Below are 19,213 nucleotides of genomic sequence, written 5' to 3' on the forward strand. Positions count from 1 at the left end.
TCACCAATCCAGCTGAAGCACAAACCCCCATCTTGAACTCCAGCTCCCCATAGCTGGACAGGAAATGGACTCGCAGGTCCCCCGTACTTCATACTCCATCGCTTTGGAACAAAACCATCTGTCATTGTCCTGTCAAATCTCATCCCTCCTGTGTAGTTCTTATTTCTTTGAATGGCACATCTCTGGCACGTCACTCAGGGGCTTATGCTGGGGACCCAGAAGACTTATCCTTCTACCTTCTGTCTCTTCAGTCAGCTTTTGCTCCTGTTGATTCTGTGAACTAGGTTGACTTCACAGTGTGGTGTGTGTGTGCATGTGTGTGCGTGTGCTCCAGTGTGTAAGTCACCATGAGAACTCCTGCCAATGTTCTCCCCTCAGTTCCTGCAACATAGTGACATTTTGCAAAAGGGTGTCTCTCATCATGTCAGCACTCTGCACCAGCCTTTCCCCAGCCACAGTCTCCTAAACCATAGTGACACTGAAACTGCCAACAGCAGGCCAGGCCCTCCCCGCCAGGACTTGTCCCCACCTCTGCCTCTGTCTCCACCCCTCCACACGTGGCCTACAATGGAACAATACTCACTACTTTCACTTCTCTAAGTGTTCTGGGGCTTTGTCGTTCTCACTGAGTCCCTGTGACCTTAGAAGGAGGGGAGACCATCTCCTCATGCAGGAGAGCATCCACCCACCTGGAGCAAGAACGATATGCATCTATCAACAACCACGTGGCCCAGGCCTTTGCTACTTTTCTAAGCCAAAGCCTGGCAGGCTACTGCAGCCATTGGTGGACATTCCCAGCCTCATGGGGCAAGTGAAACCCAGACACTTGCCTGTGGCCAGTAGCAGTGACCCCTACGTGTTCTCCTACTAGGCGAGGATGGAAATTCAGGGTCCAGGGCCAGTGTGCCAGTGTCTCCCAAGGTACCCTCAGAGCCTGTGACCCCGGGAGATAAGGAGGAAGGGAGAAGACCCATGAGGTGTACCCTCTGGCTGTCTTCTGGTGAACTTGAACCTGCAAAGATGAGGTGTGTGATATGGCTGATGCTTTGCAATCAAAATAGACTGTGGCACTCCAAGAAGACCCAAGGAGGAGAGAAGGAGGCAGAAAATGTCTCCTGGGAATTGTCCAAGGATCCTCCACCAGCAGATTGGCAGGAGGCCTTTCCTCAATAGGCGGAGGCTGGAATATGGAAAGAGAAGGCCTCCCGTGAGCCTCTGCAGTCAGAAATGACCTGAAGTATGACCTTTGGTGGTTTTGAAGACCATCGAATCTGGGAACTCCGCCTTGCTGGCAATTAGGACCCTTTAGTTTCTGGATGATGAACAGATCTGGGGAAAGGATGTTAATAAACCCCACCAGAGTTTGAGTATCATAACAAAGCTACAGCAGTACTGTGATCAGTAGGTTCAAAATTGTCGTCTTGATGCATATTATGTAATTCAGAGTTGTGGCTGTTCTGATGCTTCTGGGTCCCTTGCAGGCAGCACATTCATGAACCCTACTCCCAGCTTCAAGTAATCTTTCCTCTCCCAGCTGGCCAGCGAGTGGACTGTGGCTCTGTGCTGCAATTGGGCAGGTCTCATGGGTGAATGACCTGAGACTTGAGTAGACTTCAGCTTTAATTTTTTTTCTCAAGTTACCAGAAGGCTGAAAATTTTATGTAATTGTGCATTTGCTCCAGGCATTGGTGAAACAACTGCTGTGACCCTGTTTATCTATGATCTGTAAATTGTTTGAGTGCAGGGTGAAGGGAGTTCTTATCTCCAACCCGCAGAATACATGTCCACATCTTCCCTGAAGTTATGCACGGCAGCTTCAGAATTCATGTCAGCATACTTATTCAATCAGTGTAGCCAAGTCGGGGATGAGCCTACTTGGCAGGGAATGGGTTCAGACAGGAACGGGAGTGGACAGTGGTTGTGTTCTTCTCTAATCCTTGATGTGCTTTTTCACTGTGTCTGCCCAAATGTTCTTAAGACAAGATCAATTGAATGACATAAATTTCAGTGTACCAATAAATACTGCTACTGACTTTCTGCACGAACTTGAGCAACATCCTAATCTCACTGGGCTTCCTTTACCTCTACATTAAATGAAAGGTTTAAAGTAGAACTTATCTGAGTGAGGGCCACAGATTCCCTGGATAGTTCCTTCAATATCCAGATAAGAAACGCCAAAGGCACTTTACTGCCTGCTTTGGTGTTTGTTCACTGAAGTCAAACCTGCTTCCATGGAGACAAGCAAGGCAGTAGCAGTCCAGATAGATGAAAATGGACCAGGAAGACAGGCATGCTAAAGCCTGGAGACATGGGGGACGGGGGGGTCCCAGGGTCCAAGAACAGAGAGTAAGATGAGTGAAAATCTGACCTCAATTCTGGGGGTGAATCTTCCCAGGCCAGTCTTAGAAGGCATGATATGAAAGACAGAATCAGGACATAGTTGCTCAAAGTGAATGGAACTTTCGAGAAAGTTGTGGAGGTTGGACAGGATGTTCACAGGTGACGTCTCACTAGTGAAACTGGTCTCTATGGTGTGGAGTGGTGCAGAATAACCAGACAATCACAGAGAAGCAGTGAGTCTCGACTTGACGCTCTAAGCAAGGGATTAGGAAGCAGCCATGAGAAAGCAACATCCCCATGTCTCCCAAACGGACCTGCCCAGAGTAGCAGTGTCCCATGGTACGCTAATAAGTTCAATCAGAAAAGAAGGGTCTGTGACCAAATAAATTCAGCAAGTCTCAGCTGCACAAAATAATGAAATTCTTTACTGAAGGACTTCACAGATTCTTTAATGTACTAATATGCATGATAATTCTCCAAGGCGACTTGGTGTTTCCCAAACTCATTTAACTTCAGATTTTTTTTTTTTCTTTTCAGAATTCCATTAGCGTCTCCTTGGACATTTGTGTTCTGTGCCACTCAATTTGGGAAACATTAGTGTAATGCCATTTACATTTCAATGCATGCCAAGAAAGACGCCCCATGAGAAGGATTCCACTCTGTTTGGCAATAAAACCCCTCAAAGCCAACATCAGAACAGGCCAGATTGGAAGGCAGAAAGGCAGCATGCGGACTGGACTGACCCAATGCCAGGGCCAGAAAACCTCCAAAGTCACACAGATTGTTCCAAAATCGTTTTCATTGACAGACAACATTAAGGAACTCAATCTGCAAGGGACCAAGAAGTCCTGTGGGAAAACCCTGTACCCAGTGTGACAAGGGTCAGTGAGAGAAGCATCTGGAAGAGAGGGTGGACGGCAGAGAAGCCTGCGGTGACCTGGGGCTCCTGGCTGTGCCTTCTCCCAGCCTTCAGGAGTCGTGGCTCCCTCTCAGCTGTGGAAACCTGGAGGCAGGAGGAGCCGAGTCTGGAGCTTTGTCATGTAAGCCGTCACTGAAAGACAGTTCCTAACCGTCAGGAGGGAAGAGACTTCAGCAATCTGGAGGCAGCCGTGTGGAGATGGGCAGCAGAGTTACCTCTCTTGGATGGAGTGGGTCAGGGCCGGGTGGACAGGGACTCAGTGAAGTGGGGAACCCTGCGGCTGTGGCCCCAGGGAGCACGCTGATCAGCCTCAGCGCAGAGGAGACAGCGGGAGGAGAAGCTGGCAGGGCTGCAAGCTTGGTACACTGTCCCCAAACACCCACCCGAAGAGATGCGGACGCGAAGATTCCAGCTCCCGAGCATGTTTAGAGAGGCCTGGGTTTCTGGCACAAGTAGGTAGAGTCCTCGAGATTGGCAAACGGCCTCCTGGAGCGGCTGTGTGTTCCCAGGCCCCAGAGAGGGTGCTGGAGTTGCAGCCTGTTGAAAAGACCAGCGTCACGTTCTCTCGGAGGCACGAAGGGAAAGCACGCGCTCCCTCCGACCTTCATGCCTCCACAGAGGGTGCAGTCCAGCCACACCCAGGAGAGCTCCCTGCAAGCTCTCACCTCCTGAGGAGAACAGCAGAGACCTTCGGCCCCAAGAAGAGGCGTTCCGTCGAGATCTGCGGTGGGGACAAGGGCCACCCTGGGCCGGAGGACAGGGACCCCAGGCCCTGCCGTGTGCTCTCATTTCATCTCTGTCTCTGTAAATAATTCCTAGATTTAATAGACATGTCCTCTAATGATCAAAGGGTTTTGGCAGGAACTAAGCGCAGGAAGAAATAAAGGACTGAGCGCTTGGTGGAGGGGTGGTCGGGGAGCAGTGTCCTCCCACTTGTTACTTCACCTGCCCCGCCGGCCACTCTCTGCTCACTCTGAAAGCCGACATGCCGGGAGAGGGCCGTGCTGACTCAGCCCTGATACTTGTCAACTCCCCTTCTCTCTGCAGTGGACAATAAATGACCTGGCACTACTAGGAAAAAAAGCTTCCAAGAACGGGGGATTTCCTGTTCTACAAAAATCCAGGGTACATTCAGACTCTGAGAGTCTAAATATCTAATTACAAACAAAAGTTGTCTATTGAACCTTGGGTTGCTTAAGTGAACTCTTTCTAGGCCCCGCCTAAATCCCAGCCCTGTCCTTTCCCTCTTCCACCTAAGCCACCTGAGTGTACCCTGCCACGCCTGAGAGCTGAAGCGCCCCTGAGGATGGGGACGGCGAGCTTCAGTGCCCAAGCCCTGGACTCCTGCCAAATCATCCCTGCTGAGCCAGGCAGGCCTGGGGCTGGTGCTGCTTGCTCCTCTGGGTCTCAAATGTTATCACTTTGACAGGTACTAGGTAGAAAATTTATCAAAACAGCAGTTATTTCCTTTCCTTTTCACACCTATTCTTTGAAGTTCATTGTGTATTTCACACCTAGGCAGTATCTTCATTTGGACCACACTCATGTGGGTAAGCTACAGAAGACAAGTCAAAAAACGAAACCTCATGCAAATTTTAATAATTACTAAATGCATTGAGTAGTATTAACTAAATTGTACACACATCAGTAAGGCCTTCCTACACAACAACAATGAATCGGAAAATTAATTATTAGAAAGATGCTGTTTGCAATAACCAGAAAATTTTTCAGGCAACCTTTTAAAAAGGAAATTTTAATATTTCATTGACATTAATTTGAAAATACCTAGCTAAATAGTCATGCTGTGTTACTGGGTAGGAAGTCATCACAAAAGTTCTGGCCAGCTTGGCCCACCACTCCAATAGTGACTTCTTCAGGGAGTTCCGCGAAGTCTCCTGAGCTGAACAAATGGTCCACGAGAGCAAGGCATCCCTGAAGGAGAGGAAGATGAGGGGAGGAGAGCCTGTCAGTGTGCCCAGTGCAAGAAGCTGTCTTCTCGAGGTTTTAATCTGCCTTCCTGTGATTACAGAGAGGTTGAACAAGTTTTCATTTTGATTTATTTGTTTGTTTTGGTACTGGAGACTTAACCCAGGAGTGCTTTGCCACTGGGCTACAGCCCCGCTCTTTTTTTTTCCCAATTTGAGACAGGGTCTTCCTACATTGCTTAGGCCCTTGCTAAGCTGCTGAGGCTGGCTTTGAACTTGCAATCCTCCTGTCTCAGCTTCCTGAGCTGGTGGGATTATAGGTGTTCACAACTTTGCCTGGCAACTGTCTTTTAAATCTGCTTTGCTCCTGCAAGACTTCCTCAAATTATCTGCCTTTTTCTTGCCTGGGTGATTCATCTTCTTTTGTGATTCATAGAAGTTCCTTTTAATATTCTGGATGTTAATTGTTTCAGTTATGGTGAATATTTTCCACTAGATCTTGCTTCTAATTCCATGATACCTTTGATGCAAAGATATGGGTAGATGCCACAGAATTTCTTTTCCCTTACGGTTGATGCTTACTGTATGCTGTTCTACGAGTTGTCTTCCTAGCCCATGATCATAAAGACTTCATGTTTTAGTTTTTCAGGCTTCTAGAATAAAAACCAAAAATTGGTTATCTTATAAACAAACAGTCTAGAAGCTGGGAGGCCAAGATCAAGACTGATTTGGTATCTGACAGACCACCATTTTCTGGCTCATAGGCGGTGACTTATGATTGTGACCTCACATGGTGGTCTTTTTAAGACTTCTGTTGTAAGGGTAGAACCCTCTTAGATTATTCTTATTCCAGAAAACCCACCTCATAATTGGAGGGAATTTGGATTTCAATATATGAATTTGACTGGGGATGCAAATATTAAAATCATGCCAATTCTGTGTTAGATTTTACATTTGGAAAGTTTGTCTTTTGCATTTTAACTTGTTACCACCTATGAGCTTTGCTTATGGTATAAAATAAGAATAGAATTTCATTTTCCCAATATAGGTGGTTGGGTTTTTCCAGAGTTATTTACTGTAACTCCCTGTCTGTACAGAAGCTCATTTTCAGTGTGTTTCCACTTTGTCTCCATCCTTGCAGAAGCCTCACAATGTATTATTTTGTATTTTTCTTTTTTTACAAACATCACCACTAGAAAATTTAAAATTACATATGTGGCTCACATTATGTTTCTTTTTTATAGTGCTGATGTAACTAGTCATATTAATGACCCTTTATTTCTATGCCATACACCAATTATTTGTTTCCCCTTTTATTATCCTGACTGGGTATTTAAGATCAATGTTGAATAAATGTAATAATAGCAAAAAATCAGTGATGTTCCTGACCTGTGGAAACATAGATAGTATTTCAGCATGGAGTAAGCTGAAATGATTCAGGGATTTTTTTTTTTTTTCCCTTGGTTTGCTTTATTTTATTTTCAATTTGCAACACCAGGGTTTGAGCCCTGGGGCACACTACCACTGAGCTGTGTTCTAGAAGATTTTTTATTTATTCATTTTCTTTGAGGCAGGGTCACTCTCAGTTACTCAGACTGGCTTAGAATTTGTGATCCTCCTGCCTCAGTTACCCGAGTAGCTGGGAATAGGTGAGCATGGCCATGTTGTGCCGACACGGGATATTTTGTGTGCCCTTTTGTTGTGGTTTGGATATACCCCCAAAGCTCCCGTTAGTGCAGAAACGTTCAGGGTGAAAGGTCTGGGTTACGAGAGCTGTGACCTAATCACTTTGTTTGTTGGGACTAATGACACGTTAACTAACTCAGGCTGACTTCTTACTCCCTGGCGAGTGAGCAAGATCAAGGCCTCAAAGACGGTTTCAAGAGTTAATGACGATAAATCGGACCACCGTCAGGGATTGGTTAACAACAGTTCTGCGAACGTGATCAGCTCGTGCTTGCCATATAGTCCTATGGGACTCTCGCCTGCGTGAATCCCCATGCCTTGCTGACCTTTAATCTGATTGGTTCCCGCCTAGCCCCCACCCTACATAAAAGCTGTGTGACTTCCTCAATAAACGAGTTCCTGCTGTGACGGGTCTCCCTGACACGTCTGATTGTCCTCCGCCCGCAGGACTGGGTGCGGGCGGTCAGTTGGTTCTACCTTTCCGGGTCCGGCCTTGTTGGGGAGTGCTCCCTTCCCTTGTCGCTGGTCGAGAAGAGCAAGGGAGCTAAAGACCCCAACACCCCCAAAGCTCCTGTTAGTGCAGAAACGTTCAGGGTGCAAGGTCTGGTTTACGAGAGCTGTAACTCTTCTAGTTTGAAGGGATCGACTGGGCAGTAACTGCAGGCAGGTGAGTGTGGCTAGAGGAAGTGAGTCACGGGGTTGTGCGCTGGAAGTTTTGAAGGGTTGCTCCTCCTGTGTCTCCTCTCTCTCTCTTGCTCTCTAACCCTGCCACGAGCTGATCAGTTTTCCTGTCTTCGGCCCTTCCCTCATGATGCACTGCCTCACCTTGGGCCCAGAGCAATGAAGTCGGCCATCTATGGACTGAGACCTCTGAAATAGTGAGCCCCAGATAAACCTTCCCTACTCTGTGTTGCTCTTGTTGTGTATTTTGGTTATAGTGATGCAAAAGCTAACTGAAACACATTTATCAAGGCATACATTTCTCCTCTATTCCGAAATTAGTGAAAGTCTTTGTATGGTTTCTTTGTTTTAAATCATTAATGGATGATAAAATATATCTAATACTTTTTTCTGCATGGAATGGAATATATATTATCAATTATATTTCTAGTGTCAAATCAACCTCTTATTGTTGAAATACTTCAAATTTGGTCAATATGTGTTATCTTGTTAATATATTTTTGGAATTTATTTGCTAAAGTAGTGATTTTGGTGTTCATATTCATTAGTGAGTCACTTTAACCTGAAATTTTTAATGGCGTTGTTCTCAGGATGGACTCATTCACACACTCTCACAAACACAAACACACACAGAAGCCTCAGTCCTATATTTTATAAAATAGTTGCTTGTTTATTCTTATTTTCATATTTACCTTTATTTTTATTTATTCCTGATTTTTATTATACTTTTTAATCTTCCTTCTGAGATTATTTTCCTCTCTTTAAAGCATATCCTTTATAATTCTATTGGGTAGGGACTAGTATAATTTTCTTTTGGGTTTTTGAGAATATCTTTTTAAATTAGGATGCTTGGTTATGATTGGCTCAATGTCATTAAGCTGAAGCTACACAAACTCATTCTCTTTTTTGTGTCCATTGCTTCTGTCACTAAATCAACTGTCAGTCTTACAGCAAGTTTGAGTAGGAGATTTATCTTTTCTCTCACTATTTTGAGATCCTTTTTTTGTATTTGTTGGTCTACTGCTTGACTATTAAGTGTTTAAGGGTGCATCATTATGATACCGCCATTTACCGGTGACGAGTTCTGCTCCCTCTAATGTTGAAGTTTGAACACTAGAGAAGCACGCCAAGGCAAGCATATTAAGCAGGTTTTATTTAAAAGTAGTAATAATACAGACTTCTCCTGGGAGGGAGAAGAGGGCCATGGCTGATGTTCTAAAGTCCCAAGAAGTGAGCGCACCCTACATCTTTTATAGGTTAAGATCTCTTTTGTCCTCCAGTTTTCTCCCCCTTATCTCTCCTTTCTGCCTACTGACTAGGCCCGGTTTTGCATAAAGTGAGAAGGGATGGGCAGGGGGAGGGCCAAGGTGATTCAGGCAGGTAAGGGCCCAGGGGGCATTAATTAGCTTCTCATTGCCTGTAGTCCTTGACAAGGGCAGATAACTTTGGTTATCCAATGGGCTCTGCAGATCCTTGACATTCCATTCTCCCAGGGCAGTCTCCAACTTCCAGAGGCAGATGACTTTCATGACCCCCATTTCCTTGATCTGACCGGATCCCCTATTCTACCCTAACTGCCTGTCCCCAATTCTGGCTTCAATTACATGAGTTTTAAATACTATAAGTTCTATTGATCTTTTTCACTAATCATAAAAATTGCATGTACATTTTAGATGAAATATGCCCGTTATGATCTTGCTAGTCATTCAAATAGAATGGAGACATGTGCTCATTAAAGGTGAATTTCATTATGAGTTAGATCTTTCTATGCACAAGCACATTTTAGAACTATGGTTTCTGGGTTTAAATTCTTCATTCTGGGTTAGTTTCAATGTTTCCTGGCCACGCTTACATAAAGAATGTGTACTGGTAGCTACTAGGTCATTGCTGTCTAATTAGTAAAGGACTTCTGGTAAGTTATAGGAATTGCGAGGGCAAGAACACAGGACCCTTCTGACTGAATCCTTGACTACTCCAAATAGCAACTCCTTGACATTTCTTAGTCTCCATTACTGCAACGATAAAGAAGAGGTGCCTCTTTTAGTTCCAGAATTTATTTAAGTAAAGTCATGTCCTTCAAAACATAGTCCCTAAAATGACATCAACTAATGGAGATGTGTGTCACAAATGTAGGCAAGATAAGAGGAGGAGAAAGAGAGGTCAAGAAGAAAAACGGGCAGATGGACATTCTCTGGGTACAACTGGCTCCTGTCCCCCAGTGACCTACTTTCAGGTGGGGAATATTCCATAGAAAGGCTTTGGATATCGGAAGATGGTCTTAACGAAAGAAGAAGAAGGCTTTGCTCAGTTTTTTTTTTTTTTAACCCCTTCTGAAGTCTTCTTTATAAAATAAAATATTAAAAAGCAACTCTGAGAATGACGTAAACTATGTACATTTGTGCATTGAAATCAGTGGACTTGGTGGCTCGCCAGCAAATGTCAGTGGACATCGGGCGGTGCTTGTGAAGATCTCGTGAAATCAGGCTGTTCCCAGATTTCTCCAGAAGGTGCTGCTGGGCGGTCAAGGCCAAGCGTGCCCAGGAAGTGGAAGTGAACCACTGCTGAGTGAGGGCAGAGGGGCAATTCTCAAGGCAGCAGGTAACCTCTAGTTCCTCTTCCCTTTAGTTAGTAAGCAGAGGCCTGTACCTCCCCCGCCCGGCCACGTGCTGCACAGTTATGGACACCTGGGACAGGCATAAGGGGAACCCGGCCGCCTGCAGAGAGCCTGCTGCAGCTTTTTGCATCATGGAAAACAGTTGAGAACAGGATGAGAAAGTAAAATGCTTGCAACAACCGACATGAAGCTTCATTTATATGATTTGTAGCTTTCTTTTTTAAATAACTCATGCCATTTGGAAGAGGATTTAGAAAATAAAACTAAGTGAGACATGAAAATATCAAAATCATTTGCTATCTTATGATTCAGATAAAGTCACCATTGATATTCTGATGTTGTTTTGAACCTTTGTATTTATTTAGATATTATATCTCTATAACAAAAACAAAACTGGATTATAGCTTTATTATTTTACTTAAAATATCATTGTTTCCATGGAAATAAATTCATAACTCCCTTAGCAATTTAAATCACTACATACTATTTCATTTAAAAATGCACAAAGAGCAAACTGATCCCCACTTGGGAGCCAGGCCTTCTTACATTCAAGGGCATCTCCTGAGGATCGCACAGGCCACACCATGGCAAGATTGCTTGATTCCTAGAGGGAGCTCCCTAAGATAGGACAAGATTGCGCATGGCATTGTTCTGACCTACCACAGAAGTCGCCTCTTATCACCTCTTGTCAATTCTGACATCCTCTGCCAGTCCAGACAGTGACCAAGACAAACCTCACGAGGAAGAAAAGGGCTCTCCCTCTTGTTGGAAAAGCAGCCTGACTGCAGAAGCCTGTGGTCTCCAGACTGGTTTGATTGTTAATCGAGTGTTTGGTTCTGTGCTCAAGGATGCTACGAACCATGAGTGGGTAACTTGTAATAACCTGGACAGAAAGCGACGCTGAAGTCTTGGAGCTGCATAAGGGGATGGGCTTTAGATTCCAGGTGCAAAATGGTTGCTAACTGGGTACTAAGTTTTCTGACCAAAAATAAGGTGTGTCGATGCTAAGGAGGACACTGGGCCACCACTCAGTGTTCGTGGCATGCAGCCTCAGGCATGGTTTTCCACCCTGGACTCCTCCACTCAAGCCACTGCTGAGAGGCGCCTGCCTGTCTCCTGGCAGGGGTGGAAGAGGGGGCTTTCCCCGTGGCAGTGCCCTGCAGCTTCCAGTCTGCCTTGCGCACAGACGTGGTCTTCTTCCACAGCTCTTGCCTTCCCTCCTCCCAGTCGGGTCACTAGAGGAATGCGCTGTCCGAAGTGGACTTCCTTGTGGTGACCAACACGGGAGCCCCTCTTCTGAAGAACAGGCTGGCCCCATCTATCACTCCACACTCCGCCGAGTGTCTTCTGTTGGGAGACACAATCCGCTTTTCTTAAACCGCTTCTAATGCTCACAGTGAACTCCCCTGCCATTAATTTCTGTGAGGAAGCGAAAGATAATTATAGAATACTTTATTTTCACAGAATTCTCACCTTGCTTTACTTTCTACCTGCCTGCTGAAAACTGCTGTTCCGTGGATATTATATGTTGCCCATTAAAATCTGGCAGCTGTCAATTACCCTTATACCTTGCACTTCATAGCTCTTCATTTTCACAGTGCAGGTTATGAATTATGCTGAATTAAAGAAGCCAATTATTTCCCTGATTGAATGCCTTGTGGTCTATGTGGCCTCTTGACATGTGTTTTTTTTTTTCAGATTTTTTATTTATTCATTAGTGTTATGATATTTTCCCTTAGACTAATGACCAAATGATACCCAACCCATGAAATAGGCTTCTCTCTAAATAAGCATGTACAATATTTTAGACCTAATGGGTTCTTTCATGGTTCTGAAAATAATGATCCAGTCCTAGTTTGGGAAATATCTTGTAAATACTCATGACCCTGGAGCGCGACTCAGTAAGAAGTGTTAGGAACACAGAGAATCCTGAGATAATGCAGATGCCACCCCAAATAAAGAGAGGAAGCAGTCAATAAAAGTGTAGCAATAAACACCATGAGTATGAAAGTCCCCTGTAAACTAACACGTGCTACACAAATATCAGCTTGCATGATGACAATAAAAATTAATAGCTTCAGTTAGTAAGCTCACACTCAGAGGAGACATTTACCACCAGGGGACACATGCATATAAAGTGAAGCATTTTAAAGGAACACTTTCCATTTTCTCATTATTTTTCAAGGAGAAGAGAGCAACTATTTGTCTATAATTAGTGCTTTCAACAAGGGAGGCATGATAGGGTATAATCACGAAGAATTTTAAAAATTCCTCCCACTAGCCTTGAGCAAATAACTCCAGGGAGATTTCTTGCATTTGTGATCCCCTTAGATAAATAGTTTTGTAAATCAAACTCACAAAAGTACATTTTATATTTAGCCAAACTATAATAATAAAACTCCAAATATCACCACTCACTAAAGCTCCCTTCCTGCGTACTGGCCATGGCGGGAGTCCTGCAGTGGTGAGGTGCCACGTCCACTCTTCCACACCCTGGTTCCTCCCACCTTCCCAGAAGGCGGCATTGGATCCACCAGGCCTGGGTGGGATAGAGAGGTAAGCTACAAGAGTATCATTCACTGTAATTTTGTGATGCATGTCAGTGGATATCCCAATCTGGCTCCTTAGATGCTTCATCACTGGAAGGAAGTGACTACTTCCTGTGGAAGGAACATCCATCTCCTCTGGTCCACAAGTTCTTAGTTCCCTGACATCTCCTGTTCTTGTCTTGGAGGCCACAGTTGGTGTGGAGAAAGTCTGCCCCCTGGACCTGCCACTGGTGGAAGTCCAGATGGTGCCCATTTCTGCCATTTTTCCCCTGCAATCACAAGGAGCACCACGGTGCAGATGTTAGTGAACGCGGTCCACAAGTTCTACAAAATAACCCCAGAAGCCCCTCTCCAGGGTCCCCTCACCATGCCTACTCCTTCATCCCAAGGAGTGAGGGGTCATGCCCAGCATGCCCACAACTCTACCAGTGGACGTTCTTTTACCAGATTGCACACAAGACCTGGTTTCTGGTTTTTTCAAAAGTCACTGTACTTGAAAAAAAATTTTAAAAAAAGAAAAAAAAGGATTCAGGCACGGGGGTGCACACCTGTATCTCAGCAACTCAGGGGGCTGAGGAGGAGAATCACAAGTTCAGAGCCAGCCTCAGAAACTTAGCGAGGCCCAAGCAACTTAGCAAGACCTTGTCCCCCCCCCGCCAAAAAAAAAAAAAAAAGAAGAATGACTGGGGGTTTAGCTCATTGATAAAGCACCCCAGGGTTTATTCCCCAGTACCAATAATTAAACAAATGTATGAATGAATAAATAAATAAAATTAAATGAAAAAGGGTTGGGGCCATGAACATAAAACTAACACCTAGATGAGGTACAAGCACTATTTAGACAATCTTTGAATAATCCAGATATAACGGTCAAGTTTTAGATCATTGAAGGCACTTGAAAATAGCATACATTTTAAATAAGATTTAAATTTGTTGAAATGGGAAGTTAGAAAGTGAATGGAAAGAGATACAAAGTAAAATATGCAGTATTATCTCAGCTGTATTAAAAACGTGTGCATAACCAGATGCTGTGGTACACGCCCCTAAACCCAGTGGCTCAGGAGGATGAGGCAGGGGGATCACAAGCTCAAAGCCAGCCTCAGTAAAAGCAAGGCGCTAAGCAATTCCGTGAGACCCTGTCTCTAAATAAAATACAAAACAGAGCTGGGCATGTGGCTGAGAGGCTGAGTGCCCCTGAGTTCAATCCCTGGTACCTGCCCCACCTCAAAGCATGCGTAGAGAATGCCTGCAACACCCAGGCTGCAGTTCAATCCCCACGGTGAGGTAATAAGAGATGAGAACAGGTGGGATCATTAAGAAGGGACTGGGTTACCCGCTGGTGGATTCATAAATCAATGGGTGATGGTTAGCAGGTTACCTGGAGAGTGACTATTATAAAACTGAGTCAGGCTCCATCTCTTCCATGGGACTCCCGGCACCAGCTCAAGATCCTGCAGGGAGCCCCCACCAGCAAGAAGGCCCTCATCAGGTCCAGCCCTTGACCTTGGACTTCTCAGTCTCCAGACTCATAAGCAGAATAATCCTTTCTTCTTATAAATTACCTAGTCCATAGCATTTAGTTAATGCAACAGAAAGCATAAGACAGTATGAGAAAGAGAACCTGCAGGTTCTGTTTCAAGACAGTTTGATGTGTGTCACCATAGAGAGTGGTGATTTCTCTGTGGCAGACGTGGATTTTGTTTTCCTGCTTTTCTTGTCTTATTTTCTAGTTTTCACCACTATATTTTAATAGTTTCTGTTATAGCAAACTTATGAAAGAAGGGAGGAAGGAGATAAATTCTGCCCAGGAAGAATCTTCTTTCTGGATTTCTCCAGTAAGTAATATCCATTAGTGGTAAGTTAGAGTCAAAGTCTAGAAAAAAAAGTGTGCTTGGGTTTCCATAAATAACCAGCATCTTATGCTGGTCTGCGTCTTATGGGCGTCTTACCTACGAGGAGGACCAAGCTCCAGGTGTGGTCACTTGGAGTCCTGTAGCAAACCCCAGCAGGAGGCCCTCCCTTCCCCTTGCCAGTTGCCAAAGGACACTGGGCTCTACTGGAGGACAGAACTTTCAAGGGGTTCCCAGTGGGTGGTGACAGTTTGGCCCAGAGAAGCGTGGAATGGGCAAGGTCCCTCCATCAAAAATCCACGCATACATACATGCACGAAGTCCATACTTTCTGCTGACCTTCCCTCTGAATGGCCTGCTCTTCCCCCGAAACTTCAGTACCTGAATCCTTTGCTCGATTCACATTTGAGCTCAAACGTCATGTCCTAGCAGGCTTGGTGACCACCCTCTCTGCTGCTTATCTGCCTTTCCTCTCTTCTACTCTTCTCACTTCCCTCCTGTCTCAGCAGTCCCCAGAAGTGCATCAGCAGCTTCTTCCTTACCTGCTTATTGCTGCTTTTATTGTTTTTCTTCCCTTTCATGCCCCCCAAAGAAGGGTCAGACTCCCTTCTGCTTTACAAATCCTCGTGCTCTACAGTGACTGACATGTGCTAGTTGCTTAATGCATGTTGGTGGAATCGATGAATCAAGGCTACAGCAACATGTGTACGGATAAATCCTCGGATCATACTAACAGCCGTAGCAGGACCAGAGTTCATCAAGGAGGAAGCTAACGGCACCTGGTCAAGGGGCTGGTCCACGCACGGATCGTGCAGGGCTCTTCTGTCTGGCTAAGGTCATTCAGCACATGCTCCCCCAGGGTGACCCCTGTTTCCACAAATGGCAGCATCTCCTTGTTTCAGGCCAAACAGAATTTCTTTATTTGCACTATAGTTTCTCCATTCATCTTCTCACGTGCAGAATCTTACAAATGTCAAATACATGGAAAGATAGTGGGGGCTCTAGGGCTGGGAGAGAGCAGAGATGGGAAGACGCAGACCAAAGGTCATGAACAAGAGTTACCAAGCAGGAGTGTCTAGGGATCCACGGTCTTGTGCTCATGTTCCACTGGATGCGGAAAATCTGAGAAGAGGGTTGATTTGGTTCAACCAGGTGAGGGTGAGGCAAGGGTCACGTCAATTTGCTTATGTGCACCGCATCCTGCGTGTGCACAGGTACACACACATTATGTTGTACTCAAAATAAAATTAAAGAAAGAAGACACTGGAAAAAACAATCTTCACAAACCAAAACGCAACTTCTAGAAAGAATTTGAAAAATACAACCAAACTTAAAAATAAAAAATATGAAAAATAAAATCACCGTTTTTCTTCGGTGTGCTGAAAAGGTTAAAAGTCGCCCAACTGGTATTGCTGAGCTTCACAGCGGTGTGCTCATTTAACAGGGGCGGGACTGGAAGGACCTGCACTTTCTTCTGGTGATAAAATTTGAAAAATGCATTACGATATAAAATATTCAACCATCACAATTCTGGGACATCTTATGGCAAAAAGTGTCCCCAGTGGGGATTTATACAGACGGGGTACCAGGACTACTTTTCTCATGGTGACAAAGACCGTCAGGCTACATCCTCTCGGTCGGCACAGCTCAAGGGAAACTCGGGGCTCACACAGTGGTGCAGGACACATCCCCGAAACCAGATGCGGAATTAACCGCAGCTATTCCTGGAGGTGGAATTTGAATTTTACTTCCTACTCTGAATATTATAAAATGATTGACTATTTTATATTTAACACTTCCATTTTCCAAACTAATGCAAGCTTTAACAAAAACCACAGTTTTGCAACCCTTCAAAGACTACATCATATAATACTAAGTATAGTATTTAACTGTCCAATATATTGCTCAATGAAGTAAAAAAAATAATGAAAACCCTCACTTTGCTATCTCCTCAAATGTGGATGTTGCTTTAACCTTGAATTAATTGAATTTCCGAATTTAATCTGTGCCTATTCCACAAGGCTAATATGAATTTTATGCCTGCTGTTCAGGGTTGTAGTTTCTTTTATTGTGCTTTTGGCAGTCTAAGCAATAATTATAGCTATCTCTTGTGCGAACCTCTGAACTCCTGCCTGGATTTATAACACTATTCATGTTGATCCGGAATTCTTTTGAATAGCTTTGTACCGCGATTAACTGGCATAAAAGATGAGTCATCGTGTGACCCCAGCTGCAACACTGCAGCCATATCTTTTCAGGAACAAGTTGTCTCTATTGCATTGTGATCTGGGGATAGCTTTTAGCCTCTAGCCTCATATTCAGTTCCAAACCAAGAATATTTAATTTGTGTCAGAAAGCCAGGGGTTCTTTGCTCATAGCTTTGTTCCTGAGAATGGCTCGGGTACTGCCACAGCTGAATGAATACCGACAGTGGCTGTTGACACTGAGATACCAAAGAAATCCACGTGCAGCCGCAGATTCATAACCTGCATGGCGCGGAAGCTGAAAGAATGTAAATACGAAGCATTCGGCGCCAGTCACTGAGCAAATTTGTTCTCCAGCTTCCTCGTCTGGGGAAAATGTATTAGCTTTCTCGTACAGTTCCCAAGGGCGCTATGTAGATATTCTCAGGGTGAAGCACCATGATTGTTTATCCACTTGAAGTTCATGGTGTCCGGTGTGCTCTTCGACAACGTGGCTGGAAACTTGCTTTTTCCTTCTGGTGTCTGTGGAAAGTCACTGTCCTACTTGGTGGACTCCGACATTTTTTTTTTTTTTTCTCATTCTTTGTTTTACAGTTGAAACACGATTTCCTTCAGGGATTTTGCTAACTCAGGTCACCTGCCTGGGGGAAACCTTGTACTTGGTCCGGATGCATCTTCAGTGTCACCATCGAATTCCATCCCTCTTCTGCAAATGCCCGAGAGAAGTCACCCCTTTTTCTGATCCGTCTTGCTAACACTAACAGGCTCTTGAGAGGACGTAAGTTGGTGCACTCCTGGTCTTTTGCCCGGACCCCTCTCCAAGAGGGCTGGTGCTCCATAGGAGGGCCCGCCTGCTTCTCCCAGGCAGCTTCTGTCCCTCACGCCGCTGGGTGGCTGACGCGTCCCTGCCCACTGGCCCCTCTGGGCTCCCTGTGGTGCTCCATCCTTCCCGCCCTGGGAAGGACGGCTTCCTGAGGCTCTGTAACCACCACCTTCCCAGCGGCTCACAGGTGAAGTGTCTGCTCCTTTCACGTCTCTGTTTCATTTATCATCGTGGACTCTCCCCCACTATTTCTCCAGTGTATCTTTTGTGTTTATTATTTTTCATTTCTGCTAACGACATTTCTTCATTTACAGGCAGAGGTAATGAACGAGATGTAGTTCCTTCCATCAGAACACTCATAAAACCTTCCGAGTCTCCAGCTGTTCCCTTCCAAAGTCCCTGCCAATCATCTGTTAGGATAGTTCAGCAACAGTAAGAAAAACTACCAGCGGTTAGTTAAAGTTCCTTAACATGAAATTAAGCTCTCTAGTCTAGTATTGATTGTCTTTCATTATCAGACAACTCCACGGTTAGTGACTGGTTTTCTCAAGAGAGTCTGTATTTCAGCCAAGACTCTGGCACAACCGTGCTGACGCACCTACGATCTGTCCCGAACAGGTACATGACTTTCTTAACTTCAAAATACTCATCTGGAAGACAGTATCTCTTCCTCTCCACCATCTAGCATCTTTAACTCTGTGGATAACAAATTTGAGGCTCATTATTGTCTCTACATAGAATTTATTCATAAAATTATTGTTCAGCATTTATTGGCAAAAGATTTCTTTGCTTTGAGGGACACACAAAAAGGACACGGGCCAAACCTTTGCTGTACAAATTGGGGTCTCAATAAAAATCCACTCCCCATACATGCTCACACCATGCATAATTAGTAAGACCTGGTAGAGGGGAGTCCTCAGACTTTTGGCCCTGCGGCACACGTAGAAAGCAATCATATTTAGAAGGCACTTTGGCATAAGCAGAAGTCTGCGAATGATCAGATGCATCAGCCTGGGGCTCCAGAAAAACCATTCTGCATCTGGCCACCCCAGGGGCTGAAGACCCCCAACCTGTCAAGAACTCTTGCAGTCACTCCCAGACACGTGCATAATGCCCAGCCCTGGCTGGGAAGCTCTGGTGCAGGAAGTCTTGGAGGGCTGATCTCTTTGAGCTCAGGGAGCCGTGGGAAGGGAATTTGAATGCCATGGAAATACTTTTTTAATATTGTTTTTATGTTTATTTATTTATTTATGGTTATTTAAGTTTACTTTTAAATAATGCAGAAAGCATAAAAATAAAACAAATTTATGGAGTCTCATGCAATATTTTGAAATAGGTATACATTTTGTCTTTTATAAATCAGGTGAAACATATCTATCTTCTCAAATGGTCATCTTTTTTTTCCTGTGAAAATAATCAAAATTCTTATAGATTTGTGAAATAATATAATACAAAATTGTCATTACTGTATCTAACTGTAGATTCATAGTCATTGGTTAACATCTCCCATTCTTCCTTCCCATGAACTCTCCTGATCTCTGGTAACCACCATCTACAATTGCCATGGATGAAGTCAGTTTTTCTGTAGTCTACATATGCATAAGGCACGGTACTTGTCTTTC

The 19,213-nt window shown here is 44.5% G+C and overlaps 1 long non-coding RNA gene across 1 annotated transcript in view; it reads left to right on the forward strand.

The window, feature by feature from the left end:
* The first annotated feature begins 301 nt into the window (after positions 1 to 301).
* The window catches only part of LOC306666496, a 723,108-nt gene continuing 704,196 nt past the window's right edge, over positions 302 to 19,213 (forward strand). The window contains exon 1 of the long non-coding RNA XR_013765317.1: positions 302 to 323. This is a non-coding gene — a long non-coding RNA (uncharacterized lncRNA). The remainder of the gene's footprint in view (positions 324 to 19,213) is intronic.

Source organism: Sciurus vulgaris (genome assembly GCF_902686455.1).
Source record: "Sciurus vulgaris genome assembly, chromosome: 7".
Lineage (NCBI taxonomy): Eukaryota > Metazoa > Chordata > Mammalia > Rodentia > Sciuridae > Sciurus > Sciurus vulgaris.